Source organism: Corvus moneduloides, chromosome 3, assembly GCF_009650955.1.
Source record: "Corvus moneduloides isolate bCorMon1 chromosome 3, bCorMon1.pri, whole genome shotgun sequence".
NCBI classification, from domain to species: Eukaryota; Metazoa; Chordata; class Aves; order Passeriformes; family Corvidae; genus Corvus; species Corvus moneduloides.
The window spans coordinates 85,463,709-85,479,545 of NC_045478.1; the positions used below are offsets into that span (position 1 = coordinate 85,463,709).

At 42.0% G+C, this 15,837-nt stretch overlaps 1 protein-coding gene across 4 annotated transcripts in view; it reads left to right on the forward strand.

Annotated features, from left to right (window-relative positions):
* Positions 1-15,837, forward strand: part of RMDN2 (regulator of microtubule dynamics 2) — a 96,602-nt gene that overhangs the window by 54,421 nt on the left and 26,344 nt on the right. The window lies entirely within an intron of this gene.

The window sequence follows — 15,837 nt, forward strand, 5'->3', positions numbered from 1 at the left end:
GAAGCCATGGTACCTCCTTCAGTTCTTCTGCTGTGGCATCTCTTGTTTGCTCTCTCCTCCAGTACCTACACTGTAAATCCTCTGTGGTAACTTGTCTCTTTACTTACTTGAAAAAAAAGTGAGCCCAGGAGACCTTGACCTGGTACCACAATTTATGTGCTTCATTACAGTTAAATCTACTAGTTCTGCCATCTGTGATGATTGAGGTAACTTTTATTTCTTGTGGTGAAGCTAAGGCTTCTGTCGCCAAATCCTAATCCCTTTGCAATTGTCCCTCTGTAACACACAAAGCACGTGATACATTCTTTTGTAGCAGTTGGCCACAGACACGTTGTGGAAATGGTTAGGAGACATACCCTCTCCTACTACTTTGTTTAGAGTTCTGTCTTTCCTTCTGCAGAGCCAGGGTGAGATATTCATTTCTGTGTAGTAATATCAATACACTGACTTTGCAATCAATTAGTAAGCTGTCCACCAGCGGTGAGTAGCTGATGATCTAGAAAAGAAAGTGACAAGTCCTATGTCCAGTTCAATTAAAAAAACCCTGTCACCTAAATCCATGCCTGTAGCTCTGTTATTATAGTAGTAAAAGGCTGAACTAAAAAACAAAGACCCCCAAAAGCAAAAACCAACACTGAAACCAAAGTAACAGCAAAAGAAATCCAGTGAAGAAATGGCTGCCAGAGAGCCAGCCATGCTGAACCCAAACACAGCAGCTTGTTTGGATCTACTTATCTTCAGCCTTATCACCTTCTACTTGAAGTATCTACAACTGTAGGGAGGTATTATGAATTCCAGCAAGATTGGTGGGTTTTCTGGAATTTTCCTGGACATTCTGGAAGGTAGTCCTGTCGTGTTTTTTTCAGTGGGCACAGTAGTGCATTACAACTACTCCAAATCAGAAAATCTTGTGGTAATGTGACAAAATTGTATTGCAGCATTCATCCAGTGCAAACTCAAGGAGTAACTCCGAAGGGCCAGCATTATTATTTGCTCTTTTTTCTTCTGCACATAAGGTTATATTATTTTCCAGCACTTTTCCTTCTTACAGGCTTCCAAGTTCCTTGGAGAAGAAACAAATCAAACTGTCTTGATAATACAAAAAGAAGTAAGCTTTTCTGGCCCTGTCTATATTTGTGTAACCCATGCATGTGTGATGCTGGGAAATGAAGCACTGGAACTAAGAATGTGAAACATTAATAATTTTTTTTTTAGGAAATATTTTACTCATTTAAATAAACAACCAGTTACTCTAGAAGTATCTGTGGGATGCAGTGTGAACTTGAATATGAACAATCCAAGCTCTGTGCTTGGTAGTGCTGCTGACCCATGATGTGACTGTGGGGTTAAGCTACTTAGCTACATACCCAAGTTACACACACGCAAACACCGTCTGTCCACTCTTCATATGTTTTGTTTATTAAGATTAATTATGAGCTGGTTTGGGTTGCCTACGTGTATAAGCTAAAAATAGAGCCACACGATATTTACTGGGAATATTGTAACCTAAACATGTGTTAAGGATATGGGTGTGAATATGGATGTGCTTTTTCCAAACTAAGTTCAGGTTTCTGATTTATGGATAAAGGTAATCAACATGGCTGTTGAAATTTCAGTCTCCAGAGAGAAATGTTCTTGTTTGTTGTCCAGAAAAGTGTGGCAAATCAGCAAAGTAGATTCAGTGATTTACTTGTGTTTTCCTAATCTTGGAAGAGGATAATTTATGAAGAAATGAAAATTCATTTGTAAAGCTCCTGACTGTGGCTCTGGGTTAAGGATTACTGTTTTGCAGAATGTTAGGCCAGCTTACATAGTGCCCTGAAAAATCATATATGAAGTCTTAAAACAGTAATAAAATATGTTTTTCGAATTAGAACAGCAGAATATATCTAAAGCAACACTTTTAAGTGCAGTGAGGGGTTCATACAAAAGCACTGCTAGAATGTCTGTTGATTTTTATACCACCAGTGTATGGGTATTGGCAGTTTCAAGCACAACCGTGTTGCTGGTGCCTTCACCCTTAATTCCTGAGCAAGAATTACCAGTGCACACTGGCACAGAAGACCATAATTGAGTGTGTGATCCCATAGTCATTTGACATCTTTGTTTTAGAAGTGTTTGTCTCACTAAAGAGTAGTTTCATGTGATTTGTTCTGTGGCATTTTGGTGTCATTGAGAGCATGGCAAAACAGTCTCTGGACATCAGTGAGTCCCAGGCTTTGTGCCAGGATAAGATTTTGAAAAGTACCTGCATGGCCTTGTGTGGCATTTGCTTCTGTACTTCCTAGTACTCCGTCCAGCTTGTTCCAGCAGTGCACTGCTTTCATGCCCTTTTACAGCCATTCCTACATGTCCCAACAGGCTGATTCAGGAAATGAGAAGGCAGGTATTTTCAGCTGTCATGGGAGAAATTCAGAACAATAGATCAAGGGGGAAAAAAGCACAAACTACTGGACCTGGATCTGTATGGTCATTTGAGCAATACTTTTAGTTAGTTATCCACCATATATGATTTCTCTAAAGGTAATTAGTTTATTTTCTCTAGAGGGGGAGTTTTGTGATTACTCTAGCCTATTGCATGCCACAGAATTTTTCCTCCCTCCCACAGCTTATTTCCACATCTGAAATAATGGGGCTGACAAGGCTTCTTCCACCCACGAGGATGGTTTGAAATAAAATATGTAAGAAAAACACATGGAGAACACACACAGTAGTAAGTGCTAAAATAGGCTTCACCTTTTAGGCCTCTTTTTCGATTAGGCCCCAAAATGCTGTCAGGGAAGATGAAGCCTTGGGAAGCATTTATGCTGGTTCCTGGCTGGTTTGGAGCGTGCGGAGAGCCCGTGCAGCACACAGTACCTCTGGCACAAAGTGTGTGAGCAAGTGCCCCAGCTGGTGAGCAGCAGCCAGCCCGGCAGGAGAGGCGACAGCCCCGGCTGAGCAACGGGGACAGCGGCCCCTGATGGGGCTCAGGAGGGCCCTGGCAGTGGGGAATTGGCACATTTGGTGCGTGTGATCAGCGGCTGAGCGTCCTTCGGGGATGTGCTCTGGCGGCTCGGGAGCTGTGTCGCTGCAGGGGCCTGCAGGATGGCGGCTGAGCCTGTGGCAGCTGCTGGCCTGGAGGCGAAGGAGGGGTGAGTACGGGCTCTGTGGGGTATCCGGCTTCACCCTGCTGTGTCTGTGTCAGGAGTGTGTGTGGGATATGGGTGGTGGGTGTTTCACAAGCCTTCGAGCCTGCTCGTGGCACCAGCCGGCATTAAGTTAAAAGAGGAAATCTGGAAGCTGTCCCTTGGAGAGCTACCCACAGGTCGACAGGATTTGGTAACACCTGTGGGGAGGCATGTTAAATCTTGAGCCTGTAACTACCTACGTGCAAGACTTTCTTCTGTGCAGGGCTTTGACGCCCCTCAGGCCTGCCGTGACACCTGAGGGGATGCTCCAGGGCTCTGTCACTACCGTGTGCCTAGTGTGGCAAGTGACAGTGAAACGAAAATGGTAATTTTCTACTTTCCTTGCTTCAAAAGACGTGTTTGTTCATGTTCACCAATTTATATGGAAAAATACAAGGCAGAAAAGACATTTCAAATGCATTGCCTATGAGCTGCCGTTTTCCTGTGGTAAGAGCTTGTTCCTGTTAAATGTGTGCTCAAATAAAGCTAGGACACCAATGTGAAAACATTGCTGGGGTTCGTGGGATAGGGTATATTTTAGCTGCCGGTATTTCATTCCATTTCTTCCATAGCTGGTTACAGCGCTCAGTTACGATCCCCGCCGCCGGCCCTGCAGGCAGCCCGTGGTGGGTGAGAGGCACTCGGCAGCTGCTGCTGGCCAGCAGGGCTCCGTCTGCAGCGCTCTGCGAGGGGAGGTTGCGCTGATTCCTCCAGCTGAGAGCTGCTTCATTAGCTGGCAGCCTTAAATGAAAGCAAAGGGGTGCTGTGTTTTTCTGAATGGTTTGGGGGGTTATTCAGGCTAGAGAAAAAACTTAGGTGAAGGAGCTTTATTTTATGTCAAACTGTGAGCAGCAGAACAGAAGCAAATGTTTAGTATATCCACAGTTGTGCCGACTGAGGGCAAACAGCCCGCCTAGGTTCACCTGCATGGCAACATCCTGATTTCTGTGTTGCACTAGATTTACTCTGGTAGGATTGCTATGGATGCTGTCTGGTTTTGAATGCAGAATTGTAATTACACGAGAAGAAATTTTATGGACACTACAGTTTTTGTGTTTGTGTGTATATACATACAAAAATATTTGTGTGAATGGATATATCCATAAATTTAATAGAGGAGTTAAAATAGGTATAACTTGCTGTGTTTTGTAGTTTTAATAAGCAACTTGATTACTTTGTGAACTTTTTGAAATTTCCATGTGAAGTGAAAACTCGAGAAAGACTCTGCCTGCACATCCTTTTATGTCATAACTTCTAAATGCACAATTAAAACTCCTTCATGAAAGGTAATTGCCACAGCACATAGCTGGACCTCCCTCTGAGAGGAAAGACAGGAAAAATACCTGTTGAACACAGGGTACCTTGTGTGCTGGAGAGGAAATGCTAGATGATAACCCTGCAGGCTCATCTTTATATAGAGCTGTCAGTTCCTAGTGGAAGTCTCTTACATGTTCAATTTGGGCCAGGCAGATGGTAAAAAAAAAGGTAAAAGATGCTGTAAATTAATGTGTTAGCTTCCTTTGCCTTGCCTTCTCCAACTGTGAGCCTGTAAACTCCATGAAGGGATTACCGAGTCAGTGGGAATCAACACATAGTCCACCAACCCTTTCTCTATTGTCCGGATGATGGTTCCCAAAGCACCATATATGCTTCCAGGGAGTCTGTGTCTGAAGGGGAGGAGCAGGGGAGAGCTCTATGTGTTGAGGAGGGGTTTTGTCTTTTGAGGGTGATTTTTTTGTCAGTAAGGATTATGGTTTGCAGAGAAACTCTCAAGGAGGATTGCTTAATACCCATCTGTGGTATGTTTGACTTTTTTTTGGTTTCCTGAACTCCGTACTTGTTCACCAAAAAGTGAAGTAAATCCGGAGGGAGTGGGGAGGGGAGAGAAATTTCAGGCAAGACTGAAGCTGTCTTAGCTCTTAAGTATGTGGAGACTGAAGTGCATCCCCAAACGGCTCCTGCTGAGATGCTAATAACTGGTCTGCTCACCCTATTACATTGAATCTCTTCCAGTTTTGTTGCCAAAACAAGTGGTATTTTGAGTTATATTCCAAGTAGGGAGAAGTCAAAATGTAACCTTAAACCAGTGAGCTTTAGAGGCAGCTCTGCAGGGGCTGTGAAGTGCTTTTTCTGCCAAGCGTATGGGTGAAACATTCAGCAGGAACCACAGGCCTGTCAGGTTTGACCTGAGACAGTTGGTGCCCTGTGGCCAGAAGGGAAAGTGTCCATAAAAATTAAGTCCTGAGCAGAGCTGTGTACATCTCCAGGACTTCAGTTTCCATGAGTTCTGACAAATTCTGTTTTACAACGTTGATTTTCTTTGACTCCTCCTCTTTGGAGCTGGCTTTGATTTTTCTTCTGATTTTTCTTACACATGGCAGTCAGAAACAGAGAAATTTGGAACATTAGTTCAGCATTTTATTTCTGCACTGGTATCTTCATTACTATGTACAGCCTCCAAAATATTTAATGCTTAGTGCATACAGTATGTACAATTGAGGGGAGGGAATGCTGTGTTTACTGAGTTACTTGATCATATTTCTAATTACTTACCTGTTTTATCAGATAGGATCAGCTTTTGCGACTAAGTGGAGCATGTCTTTTTTCAGAATCTTATAAAAGCTACAAAAATATTTTTTGCACCAGAGATGTGGGAAATTGTATAGTTGCTCAATGTAATTAAAATAAAATACAGGTGGTGTGGAAACTTGGGTACAAAGCAGCCCAGTTGCTCAAGTCCACATTTTCTTTTTTTCCAATGACATAATAGGTTTTCCAGTTATTGACAAATTTCAGAAGGATATATCTTGTATTCAGACAGGTTGAGTAATTTTTGGTATTGAAGGCATCAGGGCAGCCTTACAGAGACTCATGGTCTTTCAGCACAGATGGAATTTGCTGTTAGATTTTTCACATCACAAAAGCTGCAGTTTTTAAACTGGTTGTAAATTTAAGGGATGGGGGGAACCAACAGATTTTGTGGTGTAGGAAAGAAAACAGTTTCCAGCACAATCTTATCATAATGATAATTCAGTAAAAACTTAAGAAAAATCATATTAATACCAGAATGAACATGTTAACCTTGAATTATATTTTTCTTATTAATTAGCACCTTTTTTTCTCCTCATGAGAGTGGCTTTAATGTTTCCTTGAAATTGATTTGCAAGGAGGCAGGTCCGTCAATTAAATTTTTAAAGAAATACATAAATGCACCTTGACTATGCTTCCATTAAACAGAGATCACATGGCACTGATCTGTAGTTGTATCCTAATAAGCAGATCAGCCTGCAAGGACACGTGGAGGAAACAGTGATGCTGGGCAACCACTGAGTCACCAGCCGTGTGATTCCCTCTCTGCCAAACCGCGCTGCTTTGCAGAAGCCACATCCATTGTTTCAGTTGTTCTCCTTAGTCACATTCAAGACAGTACTGCAAACATTAAAAAAGAAAGGAAGAAAGGAGAAACCCTGACGGGTACCAGGATTTTTGCTTTGAGTCTCGTGGGTTCCCAGCTGTTATTTGGAGACTCAGCCTCTCTCAGTGCCGGGCAGCAGTTGCTGAGATGCCTGGGGCACAGTGCTTGTTCCAGGAACACAGCATTTTGTTGATTCCACAATTAAATGCTATGGATTTTAATTTGCTCCTTACTCATTTTTCATTTCCTTAATTTTTGGCATTCAGATGCAATTTTGTTGAAAAGATTGCCCGGGGACATGAACACTTTCCTGGAGCTGAAAGTGTGATTAGCAAAGCACTTTCCTAGGATCTTCTCCTTAAGACCCATCCCTTTCCCTAGGGAAGGGCTGGGCTTGCTATGAGGGCTATGGCTGGAAATGCACACATAAGTTTTGTGGTTACAGGAAGCCCTAGAGAGAGGTTTGGTGAGGGGTTTGGCTGCATCGATGTGATGGTGTTACAATTAGCTCTTCTGTTTCTAGATCATGGAGTGAAATTCATGAGCCTGCTTGGGATCCCAGGCCATGCAAGGACCAGGGAGAATTAAGGCATCTCACGGTGTAGCTTCATGGTGTTGTTTCGCTCAGGGTCTGCAGCCTTCCCTGTTCAAATGCCTGACATAGCATGTGTGTCTGCATCCTGTGAGGTGTTCTCAGTCCATGCTCTAAACCTGGCAATGAACCCCCTTATTGGAGAAACTGATGTATCTGCCATTCGGGAATGAAGAGACTTGTCTGCCCCTAAATCCCATCATTGCCCTTGTCTTAGATGTATGGGTGCCCTGAGTTTGTTTTACATTTATGCTACCCTGGGTTTATCTCGTGTTTGCATTTTGTCAGACATTACCAGTGGTGTCTAATTTAAGGAATTAAATTTAACTAACTGTTGGTGACTGTGGGTTGGTCCCAAACAAGGTGGTCTACTAAAATCACCTTGTGTTTGGGAATTGGCCGCAGCATTATTTACTAATTCCTGAAATGCAAGGGAGAAACAATGCTAATGTGCATCTGTGTGGAAGATGTTTGGCAATATAATGTTTTGCTGTGATAACTTCTTATTCAATGATTAATCATTGCAAGGGCTATGTCCCAATCCTTTTGTCTTCCTCCTGCAAAAATATGAAACTCAACTGCAGTACTTTTATCTCCTTACGTGAAAGCTTTCAGAGAAAGATTATGGACAGGCTGTTGTTCTCCTTTTACATGGGAGTTAGGTGTCTAAATGACTTCTAGGGGATATTGTCTTGAAAGCTTGAGAACCCCATCCTGAGGTGAAGCAGAAATATATTGGAAGTGCCGGATATTTATTGTACTCAGGCATAACCAGAAGTTTTGTCCTGCTAACGTAATCCATCTTCTGTTGCTCTAAGGACCAGTTGAATTTCCTTGGTAACAAACACCCTTCCTCTACTCCCAGAAAGCTTAGACTTAACTGGCAACATCTGGAACCAAGGAAACTTCAGATGACCCAACTCTGTAGTATCAAAATCTCTATGTGATCTGTTCACACTGGGAGAGCAGTGTTCAGTCCTACTGCAGCATCAGGCTGCTTAATGGGGTATGTGTGTCTTTCTCCAAGTAGGAGTGAAGTATGAAACAAGACATAAATCTGGTCTTTTATTTCTGCCAAGGGAAAAATGTATAAAAAAAGAGCATGGTGATCTCATTATTCCTATTGTTTTTCATTGAGAAATAAGAACAAAGCTTGTGCTACCAGAACAAGTTCTGTCAGAAGAGGTAGGCATCCCAACTGTGAACTAGGACATGCAAGAATGTTTAAGGTTTTTCTCCTAGCCAGCTTATATGTACAAACTCTGCCACTTCTTGGAATGTTCTTATTAATAACTAAGACACATGCTGGTTCTTTAATTTACCATGGATTAAGCTCTCAGGTTTCATCTTGCTGGTCAGACTGAAGAGAGGGGAGATGTCTGGCTGCAGGTGAAGATTGCCCTTTGCTAGGAGATGCTGAGGTCTCTTCTGAACGAGACCAAGAGGCTCTATTTCTTATATATTCCTGTAATTGTCTTTTGCTGTCCCCTTGCTGAGCAAGATATTAGGGGCAGATCAATGAACTCCAACCCCAGCTTTGCTTTTAATGGCAGAATTACTTCTGCTGGTCGTAACTCAGTTTTTCCCTCTGCAAGGGTAACTCTGTGTGGAAACCTCTAATCCTGGTCTTCTTAATCTGAAAGCCACAACATGACTACAGGGTTATTGCTTTGCACCTGGCTATGTATTTCTGCTCTGAAAAAAAGAGCCTGTAGGCTCTAATGTTGTGGGTAGCCCAACATGAGGGAGATGTTTCAGCTAAGCCTTGGCCCTTGATTATCAAGGGTATGATACATCATTGTATGTCCAGCTGCACCAGACTGGAGCCAAAGATGGAATGTGAGGCCTCTCTTTCTGGCCCCGTGCTCATTTCCAGCAAAAGTGTTGCTCCCTCTTGTGTAGTCTCTGTGCCTCTCTTTCCTTGTTTGAGCTCTTCCCTGGGGTTCGGGTGGGCAGGATCGCAGATAGTCTTGCCTCCTGAAGATGGTGTCCTAAGATGAATGAATGAATTTGTTTGGTTTTGGATATGCAAATTTCTCAACAGATTCACAGCCATAGATGTAGGATACTGAGTTTGTGGTCCCAGCTTGTCTAGAAGTTTACCCTTTAGATACAAATGCTGAAAGAGCTGAGTTTGGTGTCGCTGCAGCCAAGTGGCCCATTTGCTCTCTCTTGGTTTTTCTGTCAGTGCAATACAGATTCCTGTAGCACAAACAATTCATCACAGGTATTGAGAGCAAGACAGGGACATTTGAATGGCATTCTGGGTACTATGCTACCTGTGAAACTGCATTTTATATTGTTGTTGTCAAGGCTGTAGCTGGACAGTAAGAAGGAGAGGAATTTGCTTACTAGGATGAAAATTGAAGTTTTCTAGGGGTTTAAACAGTTTACAGGTTACTCAATTTTAATTGATGTAAACCCTTCCAGCAAGGAGGCAGAAGGGGATTTACCAAGCTTGGAAATAATTAAAATCATGCTGAAACTTTGCTAACAGGTACTAAATGTGACATAGTGTGTGGTCTCTCTGACAGAGTTGCTTTTCCCTATAAATGGAAAAGTGCAACATCAGATGTTTCAATGCATGCAAATAGATAAACAGCTCTTTTATGACATATTAAGAACAGTTTGGTTTATGGCTTTTTAGATGTATCTTAAAATCTTGTTTTATAATGACTTTAGCAGAGCTGTCCAATTTCCAAGATGTGCATCTAAAGCAGGATGAGGTTTGTACCTGGTTTTTATTAACTATATTACCAGCTAAAAATAAACCAAGTTGCAGACAGCTGACAGCAATGTGGACTCTCAATGTGTTTCATTAAAAATAATAATAATTCTTGGGGGCATGGAGGCAGAAATCAAGCTCTCTTTGTCTCCTGGAAGCTGTTTTGCTCATCTGGGAAACGAAAGTAACCTGTCTTTGAAATTTACTGATATTCATTAAAATCACTGGACTTTGAATGGTGCTTTAATTAATTATGAACTTTAACCCCATGTTTTAGTGTGTTCCTGGACAAAATACGTGGCTTTGTCATGCCTTGCTGGCAGAGAAGTTCTCTGGTAGTGTGTATGAAAGGATCCTGGGGTTGTATATCAAAAATTGAAAACTGCAAGTGCAGGGTTACAATTAGGGTGGTCTGATTTTTTTTCTTTTTCTTTTAAACCAGCATAGGGATGTGGTGATCTCCCTAATTTGTTCTTTACTCAAGTCTGAGTGCCTTTGTGAGGAACTGACTCAAACTGACTTAGGAGCTGAAGTTTCAATGGAGGAATTCACTGGATCTCTGCAGGAGTCCAAGCGGTTACTGAGCACAGGTTGAGGGCCAGTACCTTGAAAGAAGCAATATCAGAAAGATACAATCTGGCCAAGGCTAGACAAAGGAAAAGAAGTATTCTAGAAAGACACTGGGCTACTTTCCAGCCTTACCGTGTAAGCCTATGCTGCTACTGCAATTCATTTACCCAAGAGTCATGTGTCACTGAAGGCTGTCTTTTCAAATGGTGCTGCTATCTAGCAGTCAGATCTAAAAGGCAATAAACCACATGCATTTAAGCTGAAAACACGATGTACCTCCTAATAAATTTGGAGACCACTTCTGTGGCATAGTTTAATCTTGCTGGGTTTGGTGAACATCTGTAAACATGTTTTTGTGTGTTGGATAAAAGAAAGACTCTAAAAAATTTGAAGTAGAGTTTTGATACCTGTTTTTGATAACTGAATAGAATGTTTTTGGAGCATGGGAAAGCATGCATTCTGCAACTGATTTTGACCAATATCTATGCAAGAACGAGAGAGCAAAGGAAAAAAAATCCAACCAACAAACCAAACACTGGAAAGGAAAAGATAGAGTTCTAATTTCTAGTTATTTTTGAAGTGCTATTCAGTGGCCTGAATTCCCTTGCCTGGATTTACATTGGCATAAATTGTAATTTGTTTCCTATCTTTAAAATTTAACTTTTAGTATGCAGTAAATTAAAAAAATGAAAAAGTCAGTAAAATGTAATGGCCAGATTAGGGGCTTAAGTGTTTGCGAATGTGTTGCTCTATAGGTTTTCCTCTCTTAAAGCCTGACCACAAAGTTTGGCTGAAGACATGCTATGCATTGACCGGAGTTGTATTGATATTTTGGAACATGAGAATAGCTAACAGTATTTTACAAGGCATTTGGTTTTTAAAAACTAAGGGGAAAGCTTAGATTCTTTGATTACTTGGTGACCATTACAATAAACACAGACTTCTACACTAAAACTCAGTGAGCAAACAAGGCACTGTTTATTATCCATGTCTTAAATTGCATGGCTGCTTCACCTACTGCCATAGGTAAGTTTGCTGCATGTAGTGCTTAATTGATACTGTAGGTATCAAAGACACTGAAGTGCTATTTAGAACTTTAAAAGGATTAAGATCTTTTGAAGGTGAGGGGCATTTTCAACAGCTAGTCACACCTGTGTACCCTCTTCCCAGTGGTTTGGGAGTGGTTCTTTGTTAGAGCCTTCACTTAGGAAGCATCCTGGACCAACCCCGCTCCTGCAGGCACCTGGTTCCTGAAGTCAGGTGGGGAATTCCCCCCTCCTCTGTTTGTGCTGGCCCAGGTCTTCAGGGAGAGACAGGAGTACATGTGGTTCCTGTTAGTTCAGAAAACAGAAATATCTGGGGAAGACGTGAATGACTTACTGGCTCAGTTCAGCAGGAGGAAAATCTCTGACAGTTCATTCTGGACAGAGATCCTCTCTATTATATGCTGAAGCAGGGAGCAAATGCACATAAAATCACATAAAATACAGCTCAAAACAGCAGGAGATGGGCAGTCATGCTGCCTTACATTGCCTTCCTCTCTTCCTGCCTATGGGGATGCCTCCTAAAGAAAGTGAAGGGAAGGTTTTTCTCATCCAGTGAGAGTGGGGAAGGATGCTCTGGAAGAACACTTCCTAGGGACAGCAGTTCCCTGGGTGATGCCCATATGGATTTAAGAAGAAAGGAAAGTGAACCAGTGGTGAACATATTTGCTATATGTTCACTGTAAAAAAAACCTGAAGGAAAATGCTTATAGCACTGTGGGTAATTGTGATTAACAAGAAGGTAGAATGACTAGACCAGCTCCAGGAGGCCCTGCTTCGTCAGGGTGTCAGGTCAGATGACTTCCAGACGTTCCTTCTCATCTCCAGCAGTCTGTGATTCTGTGACATCAGGCAGTTGGGTTAGACTGTGCAACACGGCCTAGCTAAAACAGTGGCGTTTATTTCCTCAATCCCTAAGTGTGTTCCACCAGTGAAAGAATTTTTTCCTAACCTAACTGCACCACCAACAGTGTTCTGTAGCTTAACATTTCTGTTTCTAGGCAGACCAAGATACAGCTCTCTAGTATTTGGTGTGGGAGTAGTAAGGGCAGGATGTGGAGCATCAATAACCTGAATGGTAGGTGTTTGGTATGAGCAGGCTGGCTGTGCTCTCTTGTCTGGGGAGATAAAAGAGCAGATGGGATGAGTTGCCCTTTGCAAGGGCATGTGTGTCTTCATCAGTAACAACCTGTGGTCCCTAGGGTACCCTGGGGAGCTGTTGTATGTGGGGATGGGGCAAATTACCATTAGCAGCTGCTCCTGTTCTCTTTCCTCAGCTTCATTCTCCTCCATGGGATAAAACATTTCTTTCTATTCTCTCTGGCCTGTTATTTCTCTTCCTCTGGTGTGTTCTCCTTCTCACTTCTCAACTGTCCCAATTTTCCCTATACTTATTCCTCCGAACACAGAGAATCTTCTTTGCTATTGACCCTGAAGAACAACTGCTTCTATTAGCATATGATCAAACTTTGCTGGATTTCCCCAGAAGGCAGACAGTGCCTTTATTAGAAAAATCAAAATTTGTATATATGGCTTGGGTTAAGTGAGGTAATTGATTTTTGCCACCTAGAGTTGCGCATATTTCAAGGAAATTTTTGAAGAAAAGAGAGGGATGACAAATCCTCAGGGAGGAACTTGTTCATAATTACATAGAGACCTTGGCTGTATATGAATGTAAGGATGCAGGAAGCTGTGCTAACTGGATCTTTGCTAGGGAAAATGTTAATGTTCTGATGGCAATAGAGTCTGGGGGCTATAAAAAGAGCTAAAGAAGTCCAATCACTTCATTAACTGACTCTTCATAAATCCTAGAAAGAGGGATCTGTCCTCTTGAGAGCAAAAGTTAACCTTAGTATCCAACCCTCATGCATCTCTTCTGCTTTCAGTTTCAGTCATTCACACAATTGATGAAGCATCTATTTATTCCAGGAACTTCCCTTTCTGTTCTGCTGTGCAGTTTTATGGCTTTATACCCAATAAAAACTACTGTCTGCACTTAACTCTGGGAACAGGCTAGAGCTATTTACTCAAGCAGAAAAGTATTGTATTAGGGTGAAAGATCCCTTGTGAAGATAGGAAAGGAATCTTACTGGCTTTAAGTAAGGCGTGAAGATACTTGAACAGCCTTGTATAATCAATACATTATGAGACAAATGTTTTGTATTCTGTCTCTGCTGATGCCTTCAAGGAAATGAGTACCTTAACCTTCAAATTGTCAGTGTGCTGTAAATCTGCACATACAGGTGCTAAATATCTTAATGCCTTCAGGAGCAGGTGTTCTTTTGTACAAGGTTTCAGTTCAGGTATAATGTCATGAGAGGATCTGCCTTGTAATTCTGTGGACAACCTTCTCAATTGAAATATTTTTTCTTTCCCTCCTTTATGGGAATTCTTCCTTGCTTGATTTTTTTAAACACTATCTGTGATGATTGTGGCCAAAGCCCCACTGGCTGATCTGCCCCCAGCTTGCTGTGGCACTGGTGCTCCTCATATACTTGAAAGATGCAGGCTGGGCAGGACTTTAGGCACATGAGAGAAAGAATTCTTATCTGGAGAAAGCTGGTGGAAAACACTTCTCTTTTGGTTTTGTGCCACCTGGAAGGGTTGCCCAGAAAGCTTCCCTGCATGGTATATTGTTCTGGAGTGCAGGTACAGCTCTTCCTCTCTTCTGCCAGAAACAGAGAGATGAACAGAGTTGTGTCTTGGAACAAGCTGAAGCACAACACTGTGTCCCAGCAGCAATACACATAAATGAAGGGAAGGAAAATGAGCTTTGTTACAATGAGACAAAGGTTCATTTAGGAGTCTCATTTTTTCGTGTGGGTAATTATTGTGAAGTTTGAGTTTACTTTCTGGTGGTGCTTTTTTAAACTTGAATGTATCTAAATTTCCTGAGCCACAGAAGATTAATAGCCTCACAATTTATGCTTTTCTCTGAAGAGTGAAAAAGTGTAATTAAAAAGAAGATACACAGTTGAATTAAATTTTTGAACTGCAGCTTGGAAATACTTCACAGAACACAAAGCATAAAGTAAGCATGGGGTATTGTTGCATGCTCTTGTGCAGATAATTGCAAACCATACTTGCTTTGTGAAGTTAAACTTTGTCTTGCTTGATCAATCTAGCTTTTGTACTGGCAGCAAGGTGTCACACTCCACATGTCCATGTCTGTTATGATGAGCAAAACAGTCTAAGTAAGTGGAGGGTGTTCTGTTATTTTTAGCAGAGAAAACGCGATTATGTGAAATCCCGTTTGTTATCATGAGAAGTCCAGAAGCCTGTTTCTGCATGGTAACAGTTATGCTCTTACCAGAACTCAGGTTTGGAGAAGGGAGATTGTGGAAATAAAGCCATCACTGAAAACATACAAATAATACCAGAGATTAAGCCCTGTCCTGGAGCATGCCACAATATACATGCCATTTTTTCTTAGGGAGAATTGAGCAAGCCTGGATACAGCTGAAGGCAAAACTATAGTGTGAGAACAACCAACTGATACCAAACTCTTCCTGCTCAGCTTGCGCAAATAAATGACACTAGACCGCTCTGAATAGACCTTCTAGATCGGAAGTGTTTCTGTCTGGTGTAGTGCCGCCTTCTTCTACTACTCTCTCTGAATGTCAAGAGGAAGATTCCCCCAAAAGGTGTTCAGACTGTTGCAGCTGGACTGTCTCTTCCTCCCTGTTGTTCTCAGGTACTGGGGATGCCAAGGAGAGGAAAATGACAGAACTATCCATGACTTTTTGCTGTAGACTTGTTTTGTTCTCAAATCCTGCAGCCGATCCCGCGTGTTTTGTTCCTTAGCTCTCGTTTCCATGTTTGCTACCTCCCAGATCTATTATTTGATTTAATCAGCAGTCAGGGCTTACTGTTTTGACATCCTTTGTTTGTCCAAGCTGTTCAGAAAAACCATCACTCATCCTGTCTTCAGCCTGGTAAGCTTTGGTCCTGATTCTCTGTTTGATGTTCCCTGCTACTGATGTGAATATCTTTAATACCATATGGATTCTTATCACCCTAATCCTGGCATATTGTGCCTGTAGATATATTTACAAGCAATGTAAAATCACCACCTCTCTTTTCCTGGAAATCAGAGACCCTGTGCACACTTCCTTCCCAGCTGAAATCTTGCTGTAGTCCGGACATATATTTTCCTTGAACAGCTCTCAGCCATTCCAGCAAACAACTCATATATAGCTCTGCAGTTGATTTATGCACCGTTAATGGGTCCCCGGTGAATCCACTCCCTTCCCTACCTCTGCCCATGTGCACTTGAAATGCCTCAGCATCCTGTATCTCCTGAGTTAACTATACTGATGGAT